Below are 21,283 nucleotides of genomic sequence, written 5' to 3' on the forward strand. Positions count from 1 at the left end.
GAGTAGCGCTCTGCTCTCCTTGTGGGCAAGGCAATGGGTGCTTCCAAGGGGAGGTCCCAAGTTCAAGCCTTGGTGAAAGCATTTGGGGAAATAATTTTTCTTGAATTTTTATGAAGAGTGCACAACATTGCCCTGCTCTCCAAGTGGGAAGAGCAGAATAATAAGCGCTACTTTGCTTTGGAGTAAGGGTCCAGCTTCGAACCTTGGTGGAAGCACTTTAGTTTATTTTCGCTTATTTTTTGCCCTTAAAGATGCCTTTTACTCATGCCTCAATTGTATGCCAAATATGGATTGCCATATATCGTTGGAAAGCTCTAAATGTCAGCTTTCCAACGCAGCTGGAAGCACATCAATCGAACGTCTGTAGCTCAAGTTATAGCCCTTTGAAGGAGGCATGGTCATGCTATGAGCGCCCAGATTTTAACTTAGCGAAAATTTGCTTCCAACCTCACTTTGTTTCATCATGATATTGCCCTGCCCTTGGCAAAAGCAGGGCAATGTGCGTGCTGGTTGATTCCTCCTTTAATTTGGTCATGGGCCACGCTTTTAAAAGCGTGGTCTAAGGCTCCAAAGTGTGCTCCAACTTCAAAGTGTGCCCCAAAGCTCTTTTTTTCTCCTTTTTAGCTTATTTTGTGCTTCTTTGCTTCTTTTTCTTTTTATTTCCTACAAGATTTATAAAATTAAAAGATCAATAAAATATATCATTTAAGCACAAAAGCATTCAATATTTAAGCACAAATCATCAATTTCTTGTATGAAAAAGCATAGAAAAATAGGTATATGATGACATGTCATCAAATGGCTTAGAAGAATAAAGAGGAAGCGTGCAAAAATGGAAGGAACACAAGAAATTGAGGAGATTACCAGCGAGAAGTCACGCGGTCGCATGGCTCACGCGATCGCACGAAATGGAAGAAATCAGAGTGACGCGTTCGCATGCCTGACGCGACCGCGCGGATTGGAAGCTTCACGAACAACGCAAAAGCGTGGACGATGCGAAAGCGTGGATGACATGCACACGTGGTACGAGAAATGCTAAGTGATGCGAACGCGTGGACGATGCGGACGCATGACATGTGCGATCTGCAGAATTACAAAAGTCGCTGGCAGAGATTCTGGGCCGCATTTCAACCCAGTTTTTGGCCCAGAAACACAAATTAAAGTCAGGAAACTTGCAAAGACTCAACATGCTTTCATAATTCACTTTTCATAGTTTTAGATGTAGTTTTTAGAGAGAGAGGCTCTCCCCTCTCTCTTAGGATTTAGAAATTAGGATTTTTAGAAATTAGGATTTAATTCGACTCTTCATCAGGTTCAATATTTCTTTTACTTTATATTTCTCTTCTACTTTGAGATACTTTAATACTTTTATTTTATGTTTGATTTATGTTGCCCAATTGGCTTATGAATATTTTCCATGTTAGATTTTACTGCTTTGAATGAATGTTATTTGAGGTATTCCAGATATTTATGATTTCAATTTAGCTTTCCACATTATTGGCTTTAATTGATTAACTGGAAGCTCTTGAGTTATCAACTATTCATGATTGATTGTTATGTCGGCTAATTAACTAGAATTCCACTAACTCTAGTCTTTCCTTAGGAATTGGCTAGGACTTAGGAAATCTAACTAATTAGTTCACTTGACTTTCCCTTGCTTACGCAAGGGTTAACTAAGTGGGATTAACTTTCATTCTCATAGGAGTAACTAGGATAGGACTTCCGAATTTTCATATCTTGCCAAGAGTTTATTTTACAGTTATTTAATTATTTTATCTGCCATTTAAATTACTTGTTCCTCATTCTCAAAACCCCCAAAATTTTACCTTTTTCATAGCCAATAATAAATCATACCTCCCTGCAATTCCTTGAGAAGACGACCCGAGGTTTAAATACTTCGGTTATCAATTTATTTAGGGATTTGTTACTTGTGACAACCAAAACGTTTGTAAGAAAGGTTGATTGCTTGGTTTAGTAACTATACCTACAACGAGAGTTTACTATAACTTCTAAACCATCAATCTTCAGTTCTTTCAAAATGGCGCCGTTGCCGGGGAATTGCAAACGTGTGCCTTATTATTGGTTATTGTAAATATTTTTCAAAAAAAAATTCTGATTTTAAAATTTTTATCTTATCTTATCTTATTTTTCAAAATTCAAATCTTTTTCAAAAAAAAACCATATCTTTTTCAAAATCTTATCTTATCTTTTTCAAAATCTTATCTTATCCTTTTTCAAAAATCATATCTTTTTCAAAATATTTTCTTTTTGTTAGTTTTTGTTTTTATTTTCTCTTACTACTATGAACTCTCACCCCTTTGGCTATGAGTCTGGTTACAATTATGTTGCAGGAAGAAGAAATTACAATGAGAACAGGCATCAAGGTTGGAACAATAAAAGATGGGAGGAGCCACAAGGATTTGATCAACCTCATGGCAACAACCACCTCCAATGGACTATCAACAACCACCACCATATGCCTATGAACCCTTTCCTCAACACAACTTTGAACCACCACACTCACAAGCCAACTACCACCATTCACCTTCATATGATCCTAACTCTCATCCACCACACCAACCACCTTATGAGCCATATGAACCATATATAGAACCACCCCAATTCCAACCCAATTACTCCCAAGAACCACCACCTCAATATTTGCCATCTCCATATCCATCAATCCAAGAGCACTATGATCCTACTTATGATAGCCGAGCGCAGCAAGATTCAACGGATCGTCTCACAGAAACATGTGCAATACTTCAAGCAACCCTTCGCCAACTGGATCAAGCGATAAATCAATTAGCTTCCCGACGTTCGGACACTCAAGGAACCCCCATGGCTTCATGCGGACAATCTAATGAAGAACGTAGCATGAAGGAGATACTAGAAACTCCAGTGAACAGTACGGAACATGACTTTGTACTAGAACAAGTGGAGGAAGCCAGAATTATTGAAGAAGAAGAAGTGGTTGAAGACTTAGGAGATGCAGAACCTCCATGGGAAAGTCCAGTCATAGAACCCCCTTCCAAGACGTTTGAAATTGATGCTGAGGAGGGTGTACAACCTCCAAGGCATGTCACAGTTGAAGACTTGGAAGAGGTTGATCAAGATATGGAGATTCAAGAAGAAGAAGCACAACCTCCCATACCCTTGGAAAGCAATGAAGAGGAGATTGAATTGGAAGAAAGCTACCAAGAGGAAGAGGTTGAAATTGAAGAAGCTTGCAAAGAGGTGGTAGTTATCAGAAAAGAGCACAAGGGAGTGGAGCTTGCAAATTCATTAGAAACACCTCCCCCTAAGTTGCCATCATCCTTCACAACGTTCAAGTGGGTAAAATTCATATCACTTAGCTTTCTAATCTCACTTGAATATGGGCTACTGGAAATGGATAGTCAACTTAGAGCTCTTTGTGGCATTAAGAGTAAGAGGAAGATGGTCAGTGGTAAGAATTGTCCTGCAAGGTTCATCATGGTTGGAAGCTTTAAGTTTAAACGCAAATGTTGGTGTAAAGCTCAACTGAATGGGTCTAGGAAGCTGTTTGGTAACTGCAGTGAGAATTCAAATTACTTATCACCCAGCTGAAAAGATACAGATCCCGACACAAATGGTTGTAAAAGCAAGATTTGGGATCCTGGAATCTGCTCTGACATTTGTCACCCCGGGAGCCTAAGAATCTGTTTGAAGCTTCTTAAGGGCTTTACATGCCTAGTTTGGGACCCCGGAGGTTATTGGAGATACAAACATTGGTGGATATTCCTGGATGAGTTCAAGCATAAGCCACCATAACAGGGAACTCACCAAATGTCCAACTTAAGAACTTTAACTAAAAGTGCTAGGTGGGAGACAACCCACCATGGTATGATCGTTCCTTTTTCATTTTTATTTAGTTTTATTTGTTTTCAAGTTTTATTTTATTTTTCATTGAACCTGGAATTACTCATAACATTCATATCATTTTGCATTTTACATACTGCATATTAAAAAAAAACACACGCAACGCGACAGCGTCGCTGACGCGTCCACGTCCTATGGAAAACAAGCCTCACACGCGTCCGCATCACCCACGCGACCGCGTGGCCTTGTAAATCGACGTAAAAAGGGTGTATGGCCGAAAGTTGAGCTGGAATTGGGTTGGACTCGTGCTAGAAGCGCAAGCCTTCCCACACGAATGCGTGCCCCACACGTCCACGTCATTTTTTAAATTGGCCATTCACGCGATCGCGTCAACCACGTGACCGCGTCACCCAGATTTTTGGCAAAATGCATTGAAACAGAGAGTTGCGCGAATGCGAGGCTGCACTCGCGCCAATCGCACAAATCAGGCCACGCGATCGCGTAACCCACGCGTCCGCATCACCTGACCTTATCACACACCACGCGACCGCGTCACTCATGCGTCCGCGTCGCCTGCGCCGCACAACTTATTCAGAACCGCGCCAATTATCTTTTCTTTTCTTTTCTAATCCTAATTTCTTCTTTCTCTCTCCTTTGTCACTCTGTTTTTCTTCTTCTCATCCTTTTTCACTTCCATTTTATTTCATTTTATTTGCATATTTCATTCATTGTATTTTAATTTTGTGCATATTTTTATTTTCTTTTCTGAATTTTTTTTATTTTTACATTGGTGTTAAAAAATTTTTCTTATTCAACTGTTGCATATTTTCTTGAATTTATTTTGGTAACTTGTTTTACACTGTGGGATGATATTAACTATCTGCCAATGCCAATCTTTTATGATACTTGCACTCCATTTGCATTGACATGAGCTTGTACTGATACTTCCATTACCCACACTCTTCCCCATTGTTGTAATTCTTGCACTATTGATATGCCGTATGCTTTTACTGTTTTCTCACTGCATGTTGTAGCTACCATGTAATTGAGACCTTTATTATTTGGCATTAAACAGCCCATGTTTCATTTATTTTCTTATCTTTATTTCTGGGTTACTTTTCTTCCCTTTTTCTTTCAGGATGGCCACCCGGAGGGGAACCAGAAGACGTTTACATGGGGAGACAAAACAATTCTATATGCACAATCTTTGGAGAGAAGCATCAGTTGGAACAACCTGTCCACCTCCACATCTTAGCATGCACCAAGGACGGTGCAATCTTTAAGTGTGGGGAGGTCGATACCAATCTCCATGGGTTAGCTATTTTCTTCTTTTCAACACCATTGTTTTATTTTCTTTGTTTATTCATTATTGCATTGCATATTTGATTGCATGTTTGTTGGATTTTATGCATTTAGTTACTACTTAGTTGAAGTAATATTTTCTTTTCAAGAAATTTTTATAGTATTTCACTAATTTAAATTGAAAAAAAAATTTATGTGTTAAATTTGTTTGAAGTTGTATTTGAAACATGGTTTTTGAGCCAAAGAACACACAACCTGTGAGATTTTAAGCTTATTTACATGGTTACATTATTTAACCATAATATTTATTCTTGTGTGTTTTCTCCTCTAGAATTGCAATCTTTGATTTGTTCCATTCTATATGTCCAATATTTAGTATATTTACATGCTTGCATATGATTGAGGCCATACTTGATTATTAACTCACTTATCCCAAATAAGCCTACCTTTTTACATCACCCTTGTTAGCCCCTTGAGCTTTTAATCCCCTTTTGTTCTATAAACCACATTACTAGCCTTAAGCGGAAAAACAAAATAAAAATCCCAAGTTGAATCCTTGGTTAGCTTAAGATAGAAATTGTGTAATTGTTTAAGTGTGGGAAAACTTTATGGGAACATGGATTATAGAAACAAGGTAGAAAGTTGAAAAGAATAAAGATATTTCAAAATAAATTTTTGGGAAGCATGCTCATGTGAAATCAAAGTAATTAAATTACCATATGCATATAAAAAAAATTCAATATTTAAATAAAGGGGATACAAAAGAATTCCCCAAATGCAAAATAAAGCAATGCACATGGGACAAAATTCAAAAAATAAGTTTGATACATGAGCATGTAATACAAAAGTGGGAAAAATTTGGGTAGCTAGGTAAAGAATTTTAAAATTTATAAAGTATGTATATGTTAGGTGAGATCTTAGACTAATCAAGGATTCACTCTGTTAGCTCACTTAGCCTTATATGTACATCCTTACCTTTACTTCAGCTCCATTACAACCCTGAAAAGACCTCATGATGTTTGTATGTATACATTAAATATGTTTTGATTGGTTAGATGAAGAACAAAGTTTAGAAAGCATGACTAGGGAAGAGTAGAGTGATTGACCCTCGACACTTGAGAAATTAGAATGATATACACTACCAGTGAGGGTTCAATGCTTGATTCTATGTTCCCTGCTTTTATGAGCTATCTTCTTACAAGTTTACTTATTTTCACTGTATGATTTGAATTAGTGAAATACAGTTCATATTTGTTCTTGAAGGATTTATTTACTTTTTTTACCAAGTAGGTAGAAACATTTTGCATGTAGTTGCATTTACATTCATAGGCTGCATTGCATGATTCTTGCCTTTCCCTATTCATTTATTTGGTCTTCTTGAGTTTAGCATGAGGACATGCTAATGATTCAGTGTGGGGAGGTTGATAAACCACTATTTCATGGTTTATATTGTATTTAATTGAGTGGTTTTATCAAGCTTTTCACCTACTTATTCATAAGATTTGCATGATTTTACAATTCCTTCCTAGTTTAGTTCTATGATTGAAAACATGCTTCTTTGGTCTTAATTTAGCTAATCTTAATCCTCTCTTATTACCATTCGATGCCTTGATCTGTGTGTTAAGTGTTTCAGGCTTCATAGGGTAGGAATGGCTTAGAAGAATAAAGAGGAAGCGTGCAAAAATGGAAGGAACACAAGGAATTGAGGAGATGACCAGCGAGAAGTCACGCGGTCGAATGGCTCACGCGACCGCGCGAAATGGAAGAAATCAGAGTGACACATTCGCGTGCCTGACGTGACTGCGCGGATTGGAAGCTACACGAACGACGCAAAAGCATGGACGACGCGCACGCATGGTACGAGAAATGCTAAGTGACGCGAACGCGTGGACGCGTGACGTGCGCGATCTGCAGAATTACAAAAGTCACTGGCAGAGATTCTGGGCCGCATTTCAATCCAGTTTTTGGCCTAGAAACACAGATTAAAGTCAGGAAACTTGCAGAGACTCAACATGCTTTCATAATTCACTTTTCATAGTTTTAGATGTAGTTTTTAGAGAGAGAGGCTCTCTCCTCTCTCTTAGGATTTAGAAATTAGGATTTAATTCGACTCTTCATCAGGTTCAATATTTCTTTTACTTTATATTTCTCTTCTACTTTGAGATACTTTAATACTTTTATTTTATGTTTGATTTATGTTGCCCAATTGGCTTATGAATATTTTCCATGTTAGATTTTACTGCTTTGAATGAATGTTATTTGAGGTATTCCAGATATTTATGATTTCAATTTAGCTTTCCACATTATTGGCTTTAATTGATTAACTGGAAGCTCTTGAGTTATCAACTATTCATGATTGATTGTTATGTCGGCTAATTAACTGGAATTCCACTAACTCTAGTCTTTGCTTAGGAATTAGCTAGGACTTGGAAAATCTAACCAATTACTTCACTTGAATTTCCCTTGCTTACGCAAGGGTTAACTAAGTGGGATTAACTTTCATTCTCATAGGAGTAACTAGGATAGGACTTCCGAATTTTCATATCTTGCCAAGAGTTTATTTTACAGTTATTTAATTATTTTATCTACCATTTAAATTACTTGTTCCTCATTCTCAAAACCCCCAAAATTTTACCTTTTTTCATAGCCAATAATAAATCATACCTCCCTGCAATTCCTTGAGAAGACAACCCGAGGTTTAAATACTTCGGTTATCAATTTATTTAAGGGTTTGTTACTTGTGACAACCAAAATGTTTGTAAGAAAGGTTGATTGCTTGGTTTAGTAACTATACCTACAACGAGAGTTTACTATAACTTCTAAACCATCAATCTTCAGTTCTTTCACTCCTTCTACCGAGGTCCTACCTTCTCCCACCGTTAAAGTCCAGTCCCAGCCTGCTACCGAGAAAGTTCCCGGCTCTAGTGCCAGTGTTAGCAACCAAGTTGAAAACATTGAGGATGACACCAGTCCTGAGCTGACCATCTTGGAAAATCCCAAGAAAAGAAAAGATACCTCCAGCCTGGAAGGAACACTTACTGTGATGGAAAGGAACTTCGACGCTGGTAGGTTTATTGACTCTCAGCTTTTACTAGGCACCGAGCACTTTTTCCATGACGGGGACCTGGCCTCCCAGGCAAGGTGGGTCTACCATTGCCTGCTCTGTGCTACCACCATCGCAAGGAAATATGAACCTGCGTAGGCCAGTGCTGGGGTACTAGACAGTAAGCTCCGGGCAGCTTTGCGGGACATCGACAGTCTAAAAGTTGAGGCAGATACTGAGCAGAATAAGTTGGAAGAAACTGAGGAAAAGCTAAAAGTCACCGATGGGATGGTGGCTCATCTCTCCGATTGGGAGCTCACCCTGGAAAGCCAACTCGATGCCGCTTTAGGTCGGGCAAAAGCAGCGGAGTCCAAGGCAGCTGAACTGGAGAAAAAGTTGGCAGACGCCATTGCGTTGGCGGACACCACTAAGCTTGAGGTGACCAACCTTAAGAAGAAGAACAAAAAAAACCATCAAGAATGCACGGGAGGTGATAGGAGTCATCGAGGAGGCGATTAAAGCCCAAATCAAGTTACTGTTGCCTGACTTCAACACCTCGGCGATTAGTGCCTTCAAGACCATCAAGGATGGCAAGATCGTTGACATCCCAAGGAAGTAACCTTGTTTTTCTACTTGTATCAAATGAACTTTGTATTCTCCTATTGTTGGGACGACATGGTGCCTTGTTTTCTAATATTTTCTTATCACTTTGTTGGTATGACGCTAATTACATAATTGATTTTGGGATGTAGTGCCTTTATCCTTAAACTGTTTTCATTCGTGGAATGTCTTAGTTACTTTTATCGTTGCTTCTGCTTGGCTCTTTAGTCGTAAGCTGTAATGTGTCGGGCATTCATTAACCGTGTTCACATTGGCCTCCGGGGTAATCGGTCCCAGTTGCCGTTAGGTCGGTGGTTTCAACCCAACGCTTGATAGAGCTTAATAGGACCCTTTACCATATCCTCGTGTTAAGGGTAGGGGAACAGATTCCATACTAATGTTAACAAAAATGCTTATGCATTTATATGAAAAGTATTTATTTGCAATAATGATGAAGTAAAAAGAAAATGGTAATTGAAAAGGAAATAACAAACGGACAGTAGAACTAAAAGGGAACAACATATTGTAGATAGGGCTAAAATGGAAAGAAAAAACCGCTAAGCCGGCAGGTTGCTCCATATGAGTAGAACCTCTTTAGGTTTGCTACGTTCCATGTCCTCAGGATGTTGCTACCATCCAACCTCTCCAACTTGTAGGCGCCCTTTCCGATGACTTCTTTCACTCTGTACGGGCCTTCCCAATTAGTTGCCAGCTTGCCTTCTCCTGGGGTCAGTATCCCGATATTATTGCACCATAAGACCAAGTCACCTTCCTCGAAACTCCTACTAAGCACTTTCCCATTGTATCGAAGCGCCATTCTCTAAATCAGTGCCATTTCTGAAAAATGGGCCATCTCCCTCATCTCATCGATCAAGTCTTTCTTGACTGCTTCTTTACCACCGCTGAGGAGTAGCCTCAGGCTCGGTTCCCAAATTTCTACGGGAATGACTGTGTCGACTCCGTATGTAAGTCGAAAAGGCATTTTCCCAGTGGATGATTGTGGCGTTGTCCTATAAGACCATAAGACCGAGGCCAGTTCGTCTGCCCAGGAGCCCTTTTTTCTAGTCAAGTCGCTTTTTCATTCCTTTAAGGATGATCTTATTGGCTGCTTCTACCTGACCATTACTCTATGGATGCTCTACTAAAGAGAATTTCTGCTTGATCCCCAAACTGGACAGGAACTCACCAAATTTCTTGTCTGTAAACTGCGTCCTATTATCTGAGACCACACCCTCCAGAATTCCAAACCGGAATATTACCTGCCTCCACATGAACTTTCGGCAGTTTGCAAATGATATACTGGCCAACGGCTCTGCTTCTACCCATTTGGTGTAGGAATTGATAGGCACTATTAAATATTAAACTTGCCTAGGACCTATCGGGAACGGGCCTAAGAGATCGACCCCCCATTGTGAGAAAGGTCGGGATGCTAGCATTGAGATTAACTCTCCTGTTGGGGCATTATAGAAGTTGGCATTTTCTTGGCATTTCCTGCACTTTCTCACGAATTCTTGTGCCTTCGACATTATTGAGGGCCAATGCCCTTCTCTAACGAGTTTTCTTGCTAATGCCTTTTCTCTGATGTGGTGGCCGCAGCACCCCTCATGGACTTTGCTCAGGACATAGTCTGTTTAGTCGGGGCGTAGTCATTTCAACAGAGATTTGTTGAGCCCCTGTTTGTACACCTGTTCGTGTATGATTACATACTTAGTTGCCTCCCATCTTATCACTTTAGATTCCTTCTCGTCTTTAGGGAGTTCCCCTCCTTCTAGGAAACGATGAATTGGGTCCATCCACGAGGGAAGGTTCATGACTTGGGTCACGAACAGGGTTACCGATGGCTTCTTTACTAACCCTTGAATAAGGGATCCGTTCCCCACACCGGGTTTCATGCTTGCTAGCATTGACAGGAGGTTAGCTTTGGCATTTCTCACCCTAGGTACATGTTGAACCATTATTTCTTCAAAACCGTCACATAAATTTTTCACTTTCTCCAGGTACTTTTGCAGTAAGGAATCCCTGGCTTGGTAAGTTCCGTTGACCTGAGAAATCATGATTCGAGAATCACTATTGACTTTAATCCTTGATGCACCAACCACTTTAGCTAATGTCAGGCCCCCTATCAAGGCTTCGTACTCCGCTTGGTTGTTGAAAACTGAAAATTCGAATTTGACTTATTGCTAATAAATCATTCCTTCTGGGCTTTCAAGAATTATTCCTGCTCTCCCGAACGCCTGGTTGGAGGCTCCATCAACATGGAGCTTCCACCTTGTCTCCGAGTTCCCAGGGGAATCCCCCGTCACTTCTACCAGAAAGTCTGGCATTACCTGGGCTTTGATCGTGTGTCTCGGCTCGTAATGTAGGTCGTACTGAGATAATTCTATCGCCTACGTCATCATACGGCCTACTAGGTTAGGTTTTTTCAGAACTTGGTGAATGGCTTGGTCGGTTCTTAGCGTGATTGGGTGCCCTTAGAAGTACTGCCTTCAGCTTCGAGATAAGATTAATAAAGCATATGCCAGTTTCTCCAACTTGGTGTATCTCAACTCTGCCCCTTGGAGTACCTTGCTGACACTAGTTACTGGGTCTTGTCTTCTTCCTGGATGAGGACAGCTGCCATGGCTTGCTCCGTTACGGCCAAATACAGGAATAAGGTCTCCCCCCATTTCAGCTTCTCGAGGATAGGGGGTGCTAATAGGATTCTCTTGAAATGGTTGAACACTTTCTCACAAGCCGGGATCCACTCAAAGGTTATTCTCTTTTTCATTAAATTGAAGAAAGGGAGTTCCTTTGCAGCTGAGGTCCCGAGGAAACAAGACAAGGTCATGAGCCTTCCAGCTAATCTCTGCACATCTTTGATACATCCTGGACTTGTCATCCGAAGGACGGCTTTGCACTTGTCTGGGTTGGCCTGCACCCCCTTGTGTAATCATGAAGCCCAGGAACTTCCTAGCTTCCATGGCGAATGTGCACTTGAAGAGGTTGAGTCTCATATTGTGTCTTTGGAGTGAACTGAAGATGGCCTCGAGGTCGATGACTAGATTGCCTGGGTCTGCTGTCTTGACCAGGACATCATCCACGTATACCTCAACTGATTTGCTGATTAGATCCTTGAAAACCTTATCATCAACCTTTGGTAAGTAGCTCCTACATTCTTCAGCCCAAATGACATGACCATGTAACAATAGGTTCCATTTGGCATTATGAACACCATTTTTTCTTTGTCAGGACGGTGCATTGGTATCTGGTTGTATCTAGAGTATACATCCACGAAGCTCATAAACCGGTACCCCGCTGCTGTATCTACTAGGGCATCAATATTCGGGAAGGGGAAGGAGACTTTCGAACACGCTTTATTAAGATCTGAGTAGTCGATGCACATTCTCCACTTTCTATTGGCCTTCCTAACGAGAACCACATTAGACAGCCACGTCGAGTACTCTAACTCCCTTATGAATCATGCTTCAATTAGGCCGGCCGTCTGCTTAACCACCTTGTTAGCCCTTTTCTGCGACATCTTCCTTCGTCGCTGTGCCACTGGCTTAGCGTTTGTCTTCACGGCAAGTCGGGGGGACAAGAACTCTGGATCTACTCCCGGCATATCGACCAGGGCACAGGCAAACAAGTCGCCGTTTGCCCTGACGGCCTCTATGAGGGGCTCCTTTAACTTATGGGGGAGGTTTTGGTTCACGAAAGTGAACTTGTCCTCTATATCTCCTACTCGAAACTTTTTCAAATCCCTCTGAGGTTCTGGCCTTGGCTTGTCATCTACTCTCGCATCTAAGTCAGCCAAAGAGACCCCAGACGCCTCTTTTGATTTCTTCCTCAATGAGAGACTGGCATTGTCGCAAGCGACTGCTGTTTCTAAATCTCCTCTGATGGAACCAACGGTTCTGTCGTCTAACATGAACTTCATCGTCAGGACTTTGTGTATATGACAGTTGAGAATTCATTCATGGTCCCCTGTGAAATCCCATCAGAACAAAAAATTCAGCCATTACTGACCTCTTGTTTTCCTCGGTTCCCACGCAAATTAGGAGGGTAATTAACCTGTTGGATTTTTTGTAATTGTCACCTAGACCAACGACCCTATGCTGGTAGGCTTTGAGGTCGGCTTCTTTGAGCCCTAAGGCGTCAAACACATTTCTAAACATGATATTGGAATTGGCTCCGGTATCAACGAGGATTCGTTTGACTAGGCCCGTTTTGATCATTGCCGTTATCACCATGAGTGGGTTTTCAGGAAGATCGTGGCACCATTGATCTTCTGTGCCAAAGGATATCTTGGGAGATTCCTTGGATTGGGCCCTAGGATTTCCTGATAAAACGGCTAGGATTTTAATGTCCTTTCTTGCTACTAACTTCGATTTGGGAGGTGCATCACGCTCTACTACAACATTAATGACTATTGTAGGGGAATTGTCTGGGTTCTTTGTGGGGCCTTGCCTTGGGTTTACAGCCCTGTTGCGGTCCTCTTGGATTGTTCACGTTCTTTCCTCCTCGGTTCCCTTATGAACTGAGAGAACTCAGTTAGCTTGCCTTCCCGAATAGCTTGCTCCAAAGCACCCTTTAGGTCAAAACAGTCCTGAGTCGTGTGGCCAAAGCCTTTGTGATAGTCACAGTACAAGCCTTTGTTCCCCGCCTGTCCTGTCTTTTAGCTGTCGAGGCTTCGACAGGGTGCCTTTGTCTACAATCTATTGGTAGACCTCCACTATGGGTTCCGTGAGGGGAGTGTAGTTTGTGAACTTGCCTACTCGAGGAATTATCTTAAATGGATTTCCTGACGTCGCCTCCTTGGGCGTCTCCTTTGGTCTTTCGGTGTACCCGGGTTGACAAGCTGGTGGGTTGGGTGGCTGCCGCTTATTGGCTGCCACTACCTGACTAACCTCCTCGTCGTTGATATATTCACTAGTTATGTTATAGATCTCTTGCATGGTCCAAATGGGCTTGGTGGTGAGGTGTTTCCTGAAGTCCTCATTCAGCAGGCCATTTTTCAAGCATAAGCTTACTACCGAGTCTGTTAGGCCGTTGATTTCCAGACATTCATCATTGAACCGGTCTAGAAATTTTCTCGTTGACTCGCTGGCTCGCTGTGTGACCCCCAACAGATTGATCAAGTGCTTAGCTTTTGCTATACGCGTGGTGAACTGCGCTAGAAAACTACGTGAAATATCTGCAAAAGCCGTGATGGACTCTTGTGGGAGTGCGTTTAACTAGCGTATCGCGAGGCCTACTAGAGTTATTGGGAACCATTCTCACATATAAACGTGTGCCTGACAACCACTTTCATTTTACATGCAAATAAGCTTGAATGAATATCTCTTGGATTCCTTAATCAGAATCTTCGTGGTATAAGCTAGAATCAATTGGCAGCATTCATGAGAATCCAGAATGTCTAAACGTTGTCCGTGGTATTCCGAGTAGGATTCAGGAATTGAATGACTGTGACGAGCTTCAAACTCGCGACTGTAGGGCGTGGTGACAGACGCAAAAGGATAATAAATCCTATTCCTGCATGATCGTGAACCGACAGATGATTAGTCGTGCGGTGACAGCGCACCTGGACCATTTTCACTGAGAGGACGGACGGTAGCCATTGAAAACGGTGATCCCCCAACATACAACTTGCCATGGAAAGGAGTAAGAATGATTGGATGAAAGCAATAGGAAAGCAGAGATTTAGAAGGAACACAGTATCTTCATGCGCTTATCTGAAATTTCCACCAATGAATTACATAAGTATCTCTATCTTTATTTTATACTTTATTTATCTTTATATTCAAAAACCATTATAACCATTAGAATCTGCCTGACTGAGATTTACAAGATGACCATAGCTTGCTTCATATCAACAATCTCCGTGGGATCGACCCTTACTCACGTAAGGTTTATTACTTGGACGACCTAGTGCACTTGGTGGTTAGTTGTGCGAAGTTGTAAAGAATGTGTGTGAACCATAGTATTCTGCACCAAGTTTTTGGAGCCATTGCTAGGAATTGTTCAATTTGTGAAAAGTATGAGTCATAATTTTGCCTATCAAGTTTTTGGCGCCGTTGCCGGTGATTGTTTGAGTTTGGACAACTGACGGTTCATCTTGTTGTTCATATTAGGTAATTTTCTTTTCAAAAAATTTTCAAAAATCTTTCAAAAATTTTTTATTTTTTTCGTTTTTCCAAAAAAATATAATTTTTGAAAAATCCAAAAAAAAATTAAAATCATAAAAACCAAAAGTATTTTTGTGTTTCTTGTTTGAGTCTAGTGTCAATTTTTAAGTTTGGTGTCAATTGCATATTTTTAAAATTTGTGCATTTTTCGAAAAACTCATGCATGGTGTTTCTTCATGATCTTCAAGTTGTTCTTGATAAGTCTTCTTGTTTGATCTTCATATTTTCTTATTTTGTGTCTTTTGTTGTTTTTCATATGCATTTTTGCATTCATAGTGTCTAAACATGAAAAATTTTTCAAAAATAAATCTTGATGTTCATTATGATCTTCAAAGTGTTATTGGTGTTCATCTTGACATTCATAGTGTTCTTGTATGCATCATGTGTTTTGATTCATAATTTTTATATTTTGAGTCATTTAGTTGTTTTTCTCTCTCTTCATTAAAAATTCAAAAAAATAAAAAAATATCTTTTCCTTATTTTACTCATAAATTTCAAAATCTTTGGGTTGACTTAGTAATAAATTTTTAAAATAAGTTGTTTCTTGTTAGTCAAGTCAAGGTTTCAATTTTAAAAATCTTATCTTTTCAAAACTTTTTCAAAAATCAAATCTTTTTCATTTTTCTTTTGTATTTTCTAAAATTTTTTTAAAAAATTGATTTTCAAAATCTTTTTCTTAATTTTATTTCATAATTTTCGAAAACTTTACTAACAATTAATGTGATTGATTCAAAAATTTTAAGTTTGTTACTTTCTTGTTAAGAAAGGTTCAATCTTTAAATTCAAGAATCATATCTTTTAGTTTCTTGTTAGTCAAGTAATCAATTTTAATTTTAAAAATCAAATCTTTTTCAAAATAAATTTCAATCATATCTTTTCAATCATATCTTTTTTTCAAAATCAATTTAAAAAATCTTTTTTTCAAAATCAATTTAAAAAATCTTTTTTAACTCCTTATCTTTTCAAAATTGATTTTCAAATCTTTTTCAACTAACTAATTGACTTTTTGTTTGTTTTACTATTCCTTATCTTTTTCAAAACCACGTAACTACTTTCCTCTCTCTAATTTTCGAAAATCACCTCCCTCTTTTCCAAAAATCTTTTTATTTAACTAATTGTTTTAAATTTTAATTTTATTCCTTTTTATAAATTCGAATTTTAACTTTAATTTAAAATACAAACAAAAATATTTTTCTTTTATTTTAGTTAATTTTCGAAAACTCCTCTCTCTCATCTTCTTCTATTTATTTATTTATCTACTAACACTTCTCTTCTTCTCAAAATTCGAACCCTCTTCTCCCCTCTACCTCTATTCGGATTTTCTTCTACTCACATAAGAATCTCTCTACTGTGGTAAAGAGAATCCCTATTATTATTTTTTGTTCCCTTTTTTTTCATATGAGCATGAGCAAGGATAAGAACATTCTTGTTGAAGCAGATCCTGAACCTGAAAGGACTCTGAAGAAGAAACTAAGAGAAGCTAAAATACAACAATCCAGAGAAAACCTTATAGAAATTTTTGAAAAAGAAGAGGAGATGGCAGCCGAAAATAATGACAACAATAATAATGCAAGGAGGATGCTTGGTGATTATACTACAACTACTTCCAATTTTTATGGAAAAAGCATCTCAATCCCTGCCATTGTAGCAAACAATTTTGAGCTGAAGCCTCAATTAGTTGCTCTAATGCAACAGAACTGCAAGTTTTATGGACTTCCATCAGAAGATCCCTATCAATTTTTAACTGAGTTTTTGCAGATCTGTGATATTGTTAAGACTAATGGAGTAGATCCTGAAGTCTACAGGCTCATGCTTTTCCCTTTGCTGTAAGAGACAAAGCTAGAACATGGTTGGACTCATAACCTAAAGATAGCTTGGACTCTTGGGATAAGCTGGTCACGGCCTTCTTGACCAAGTTCTTTCCTCCTCAAAAGCTGAGCAAGCTTAGAGTCGATGTTCAGACATTCAGGCAAAAAGATGGTGAATCCCTCTATGAAGCTTGGGAAAGATACAAGCAGTTAACCAAAAAGTGTCCTTCTGACATGCTTTCAGAATGGATCATTTTGGATATATTCTATGATGATCTATCTGAGTTCTCTAAGATGTCACTGGACCATTCTGCAGGTAGATCCATTCACCTAAAGAAAACGCCTGTAGAAGCTCAAGAACTCATTGACATGGTTGCAAATAACCAATTCATGTACACCTCTGAGAGGAATCTTGTGAGTAATGGGACGCCTCAGAAGAAGGGAGTTCTTGAAATTGATGCTCCGAATGCCATACTGGCCCAGAATAAAATATTGACCCAACAAGTCAATATGATATCTCAGAGTCTGAATGGATTGCAAAATGCATCCAACAGTACTAAAGAAGTATCTTCTGAAGAAGAAGCTTACGATCCTGATAACCCTGTAATGGCAAAGATGAATTACATGGGTGAACCTATAGAAACACCTATAATCCCTCATGGAGAAATCATCCAAATTTCTCATGGAAGGATCAACAAAAGCCTCAACAAGGCTTTAATAATGGTGGAAGAAACAGGTTTAGCAATAGCAAGCCTTTTCCATCATCTTCTCAGCAACAGACAGAGAATTCTGAGCAGAGCCCCTCTAGGTTAGCAAACATGGTCTCTGATCTATCTAAGGCCACTTTAAGTTTCATGAATGAAACAAGGTCCTCCATTAGAAACTTGGAGGCACAAGTGGGTCAGCTGAGTAAGAAAATCACTGAAACTCCTCCTAGTGCTCTCCCAAGCAATACAGAAGAGAATCTAAAAAGAAAGTGCAAGGCCATTGATATTATCAAAATGGCCGAATCCAAAGAGGAAGGGGAGGACGTGAATCCCAATGAGGAAGACCTCATGGGATGTCCCCCAGACAGAAAGGAGTTCCCTATTGAGGACCTAAAGGAATCTGAGGCTCATATAGAGACCATAGAGATTCCATTAAATTTCCTTCTGCCATTCATGAGCTCTGAGAACTATTCTTCCTCTGAAGAGGATGAAGATGTAACTGAAGAGCAAGTTATTCAATATCTAGGAGCCATCATGGAGCTGAATGCCAAGTTGTTTGGTAATGAGACTTGGGAAGATGAACCTCCCTTGCTCATTAGTGAGCTAAATACATGGGTTCAGCAAACTTTACCTCAAAAGAAATAAGATTCTGGTAAATTCTTAATACCCTGTACCATAGGCACCATGACCTTTGAGAAGGCTCTGTGTGACCTGGGGTCAAGTATAAATCTTATGCCACTTTCTGTAATGGAGAAACTGGGGATCTTTGAGGTACAAGCTGCAAGAATCTCATTAGAGATGGCAGACAAGTCAATAAAACAAGCTTATGGATTGGTAGAGGACGTGTTAGTGAAGGTTAAAGGCCTTTACATCCCTGCTGATTTCTTAATCCTAGACACTGGGAAAGATGAGGATGAATACATCATCCTTGGAAGACCCTTCCTAGCCACAGCAGGAGCTGTGATTGATGTTGACAGAGGAGAGCTAGTCCTTCAATTAAATGGGGACTACCTTGTGTTTAAAGCTCAAGGATCTTCCTTTGCAACCATGGAGAGGAAGCATGAAAAGCTTCTCTCAATACAGAGTCAAACAAAGTCCCCACAATCAAACTCTAAGTTTGGTGTTGGGAGGCCACAACCAAACTCTAAGTTTGGTGTTAGGAGGTCCCAACAATGCTCTGAACATCTGTGAAGCTCCATGAGAGCTCACTGTCAAGCTATTGACATTTAAGAAGCGCTTATTGGGAGGCAACCCAATTTTTATTTATCTATATTTCTATTGTTCGTTTATGTTTTATTAGGTTTATGATCATGTGGAGTCACAAAACAATTGCAAAAATTAAAAACATAATAAAAAATATCAGAAGAAAAATCACACCCTGGAGGAAGAGCTGTTTGGCGTTTAAACGCCAAAAACAAGCATCTGTCTAGCGTTTAACACCAGAAACAAGCACCAAGCTGGCGTTTAACGCCAGAAACAAGCATCAGGCTGGCGTTAAACGCCAGAAACAAGCTACATTTGGGCATTTAATGCCAGAAACAAGCATCAATCTGGCGTTAAACGCTAGAATTGCATACAGAGGGCATTTTACACGCCTAAAAGGTGCAGGGATGAGAAATCCTTGACACCTCAAGATCTGTGGACCCTACAGGATCACCTCAAGATCTGTGGATCCCACAGGATCTCCACCTACCCCACTTCTCTCTTCTTCACACAATCCAATAACACTATACCCTTCACCAATCACCTCAATCTCTCTTCCCCATTACCCCTTCACCAATCACATCCATCCACTCTTCCCTATAAACCCCACCTACCTTCAAATTCAAAATCTCTTTCCCACCCAAACCCACCCTAAATGACTGAACCCAAACCCCTCTCCCTCCACTATATAAATCCCTCCATCCTTCTTTATTTTCATACAACACTACCCTCTCATCTCCCCCTTGGCTGAAACCTACACCTCTCTCCCTCTCCTCCGTATCTTCTTCTTCTTCTTCTAATCTTTCTTCTTTTGCTCGAGGGCGAGCAACATTCTAAGTTTGGTGTGGTGAAAGCATAGCTTTTTTATTTTTCCATAACCATTAATGGCACCTAAGGCCAGAGAAACCTCAAGAAAGAGGAAAGGGAAGGCAATTGTTTTTACCTCTGAGTCATGGGAGATGGAGAGATTCATCTCAAAAGCCCATCAAGACCACTTCTATGAAGTTGTGGCCAAGAAAAAGGTGATCCCTGAGGTCCCTTTTAAGCTCAAAAAGAGCGAATATCCAGAGATCCGACAAGAGATTAGAAAAAGAGGATGGGAAGTTCTCTCTAATCCCATTCATCAAGTCAGAATCTTAACGGTTAAAGAGTTCTATGCAAACGCATGGATCACTAGGAACCATGATCAAAGCATGAACCTAAACCTAAGGAATTGGCTTATAATGGTTCGGGAAAAATGCTTAGATTTCAGTCCAGAGAACATAAGGTTGGCGTTAAACTTGCCTATGATGCAAGAAGACGCACGCCCCTACACTAGTGATGCCAGGGCATCTAGGCCAGTTTTACTGACCTTTTCTTTTCTGTTTTAGGGTAGTTTCATGCATTTTCTTAGGAAATAAGTAAGTTTTGGGTAAAAGAACACTTACATCTTGATTTAGACAAATATTGTGAATTTTACATTATTTTCATGAGAATTATGCAAAGATTGAATGTTAATATGGATGATGCATGATTTCATGACTTGGATTAGAGCTTTGATGCACTTTATTTGTGTAATTTCAAGACAAAAGAAGCAAGGAAGAGCCACGTTAGCATCCACGTTAACCTAGTTAATGTAGGTACTAACGTGGAATAGGGATAAACCTGCAGCGTTAATGAGAAAAGTGAAGACCAGTAACTCCCTCGAAGCCATCATGAGCCACGTTAATTTCCACGTTAACTACATTAACGTGGTAGTTAACGTGGAGACAAAAAAAAGACTTCAACGTTAGTGGTAATTGTGATCACCACTAACGCTCCAGATGTGGCAATGAACCACGTTAAGAGCCACGTTAACTAAGTTAACATGGACTCTAACGTGGAAGAGAGGAACAATGCCAACGTTAGTGACACTCACCTTTGTCACTAACGTTGGATCAAGCTTGCATTGCCCTCATTAGTGGTCACGTTAAGACCACTAACGTGAAAGTTAACGTGTTGTAAAATTGATGAGCGAACGTTAGTGACACTCACCTTTATCACTAACGTTGGGATGGCATTCATAACCACGTTAAGAGCCACGTTAACTTAGTTAACGTGAGCTCTAACGTGAAGACTAGGGGCACAAGACAACGTTATTGGGAAAGGTGAGTCCCAATAACGCTTGCGAAGATGAGACATAACCACGTTAAGAGCCACGTTAACTTAGTTAACGTGAGCTCTAACGTGGGGGCTAGGGGCACAATGCTACGTTATTGGAAAAGGTGAGTCCCAATAATGCTTGCGAAGGTTTGTAAGCTAACGTTAGTGACCACGTTAGTGCCACTAACGTTGGAGTTAACGTGGGCCAAATGGGGGGAATGTTAGTGAGAAAAGTGATTGCCACTAACGTTCTCGAACCCATAATGTCACTCAGCGTTAACGCCACTAACGCCCCAAGCCAAAGTCCATGCTTACATCACTTTCTCTCTGCAACTAAAGCTGAGCCCACTGAAGAGTCCCAACTGCTTCAACTTAAGATCAAAGGCCCATATCCAAGACTTGCAGAATTGACTAGAAAACCAAGAAGAGTAGTATATATAGGAGTAGTTTTGAACTAGAAAGAAGATTGGCACATTGGAGAAAACTACACTCTGT

The 21,283-nt window shown here is 39.9% G+C and overlaps 1 non-coding gene across 1 annotated transcript; it reads right to left on the bottom strand.

Moving 5' to 3' along the window:
* Nucleotides 1-16,889: 16,889 nt before the first annotated feature.
* LOC127746204 (small nucleolar RNA R71) lies at nucleotides 16,890-16,997 on the bottom strand. Its single transcript, XR_008007824.1, has one exon. It is a non-coding gene; the product is annotated as a small nucleolar RNA R71 (small nucleolar RNA).
* Nucleotides 16,998-21,283: the final 4,286 nt, after the last annotated feature.

This window comes from Arachis duranensis, chromosome 3 (genome assembly GCF_000817695.3).
Source record: "Arachis duranensis cultivar V14167 chromosome 3, aradu.V14167.gnm2.J7QH, whole genome shotgun sequence".
NCBI lineage: Eukaryota > Viridiplantae > Streptophyta > Magnoliopsida > Fabales > Fabaceae > Arachis > Arachis duranensis.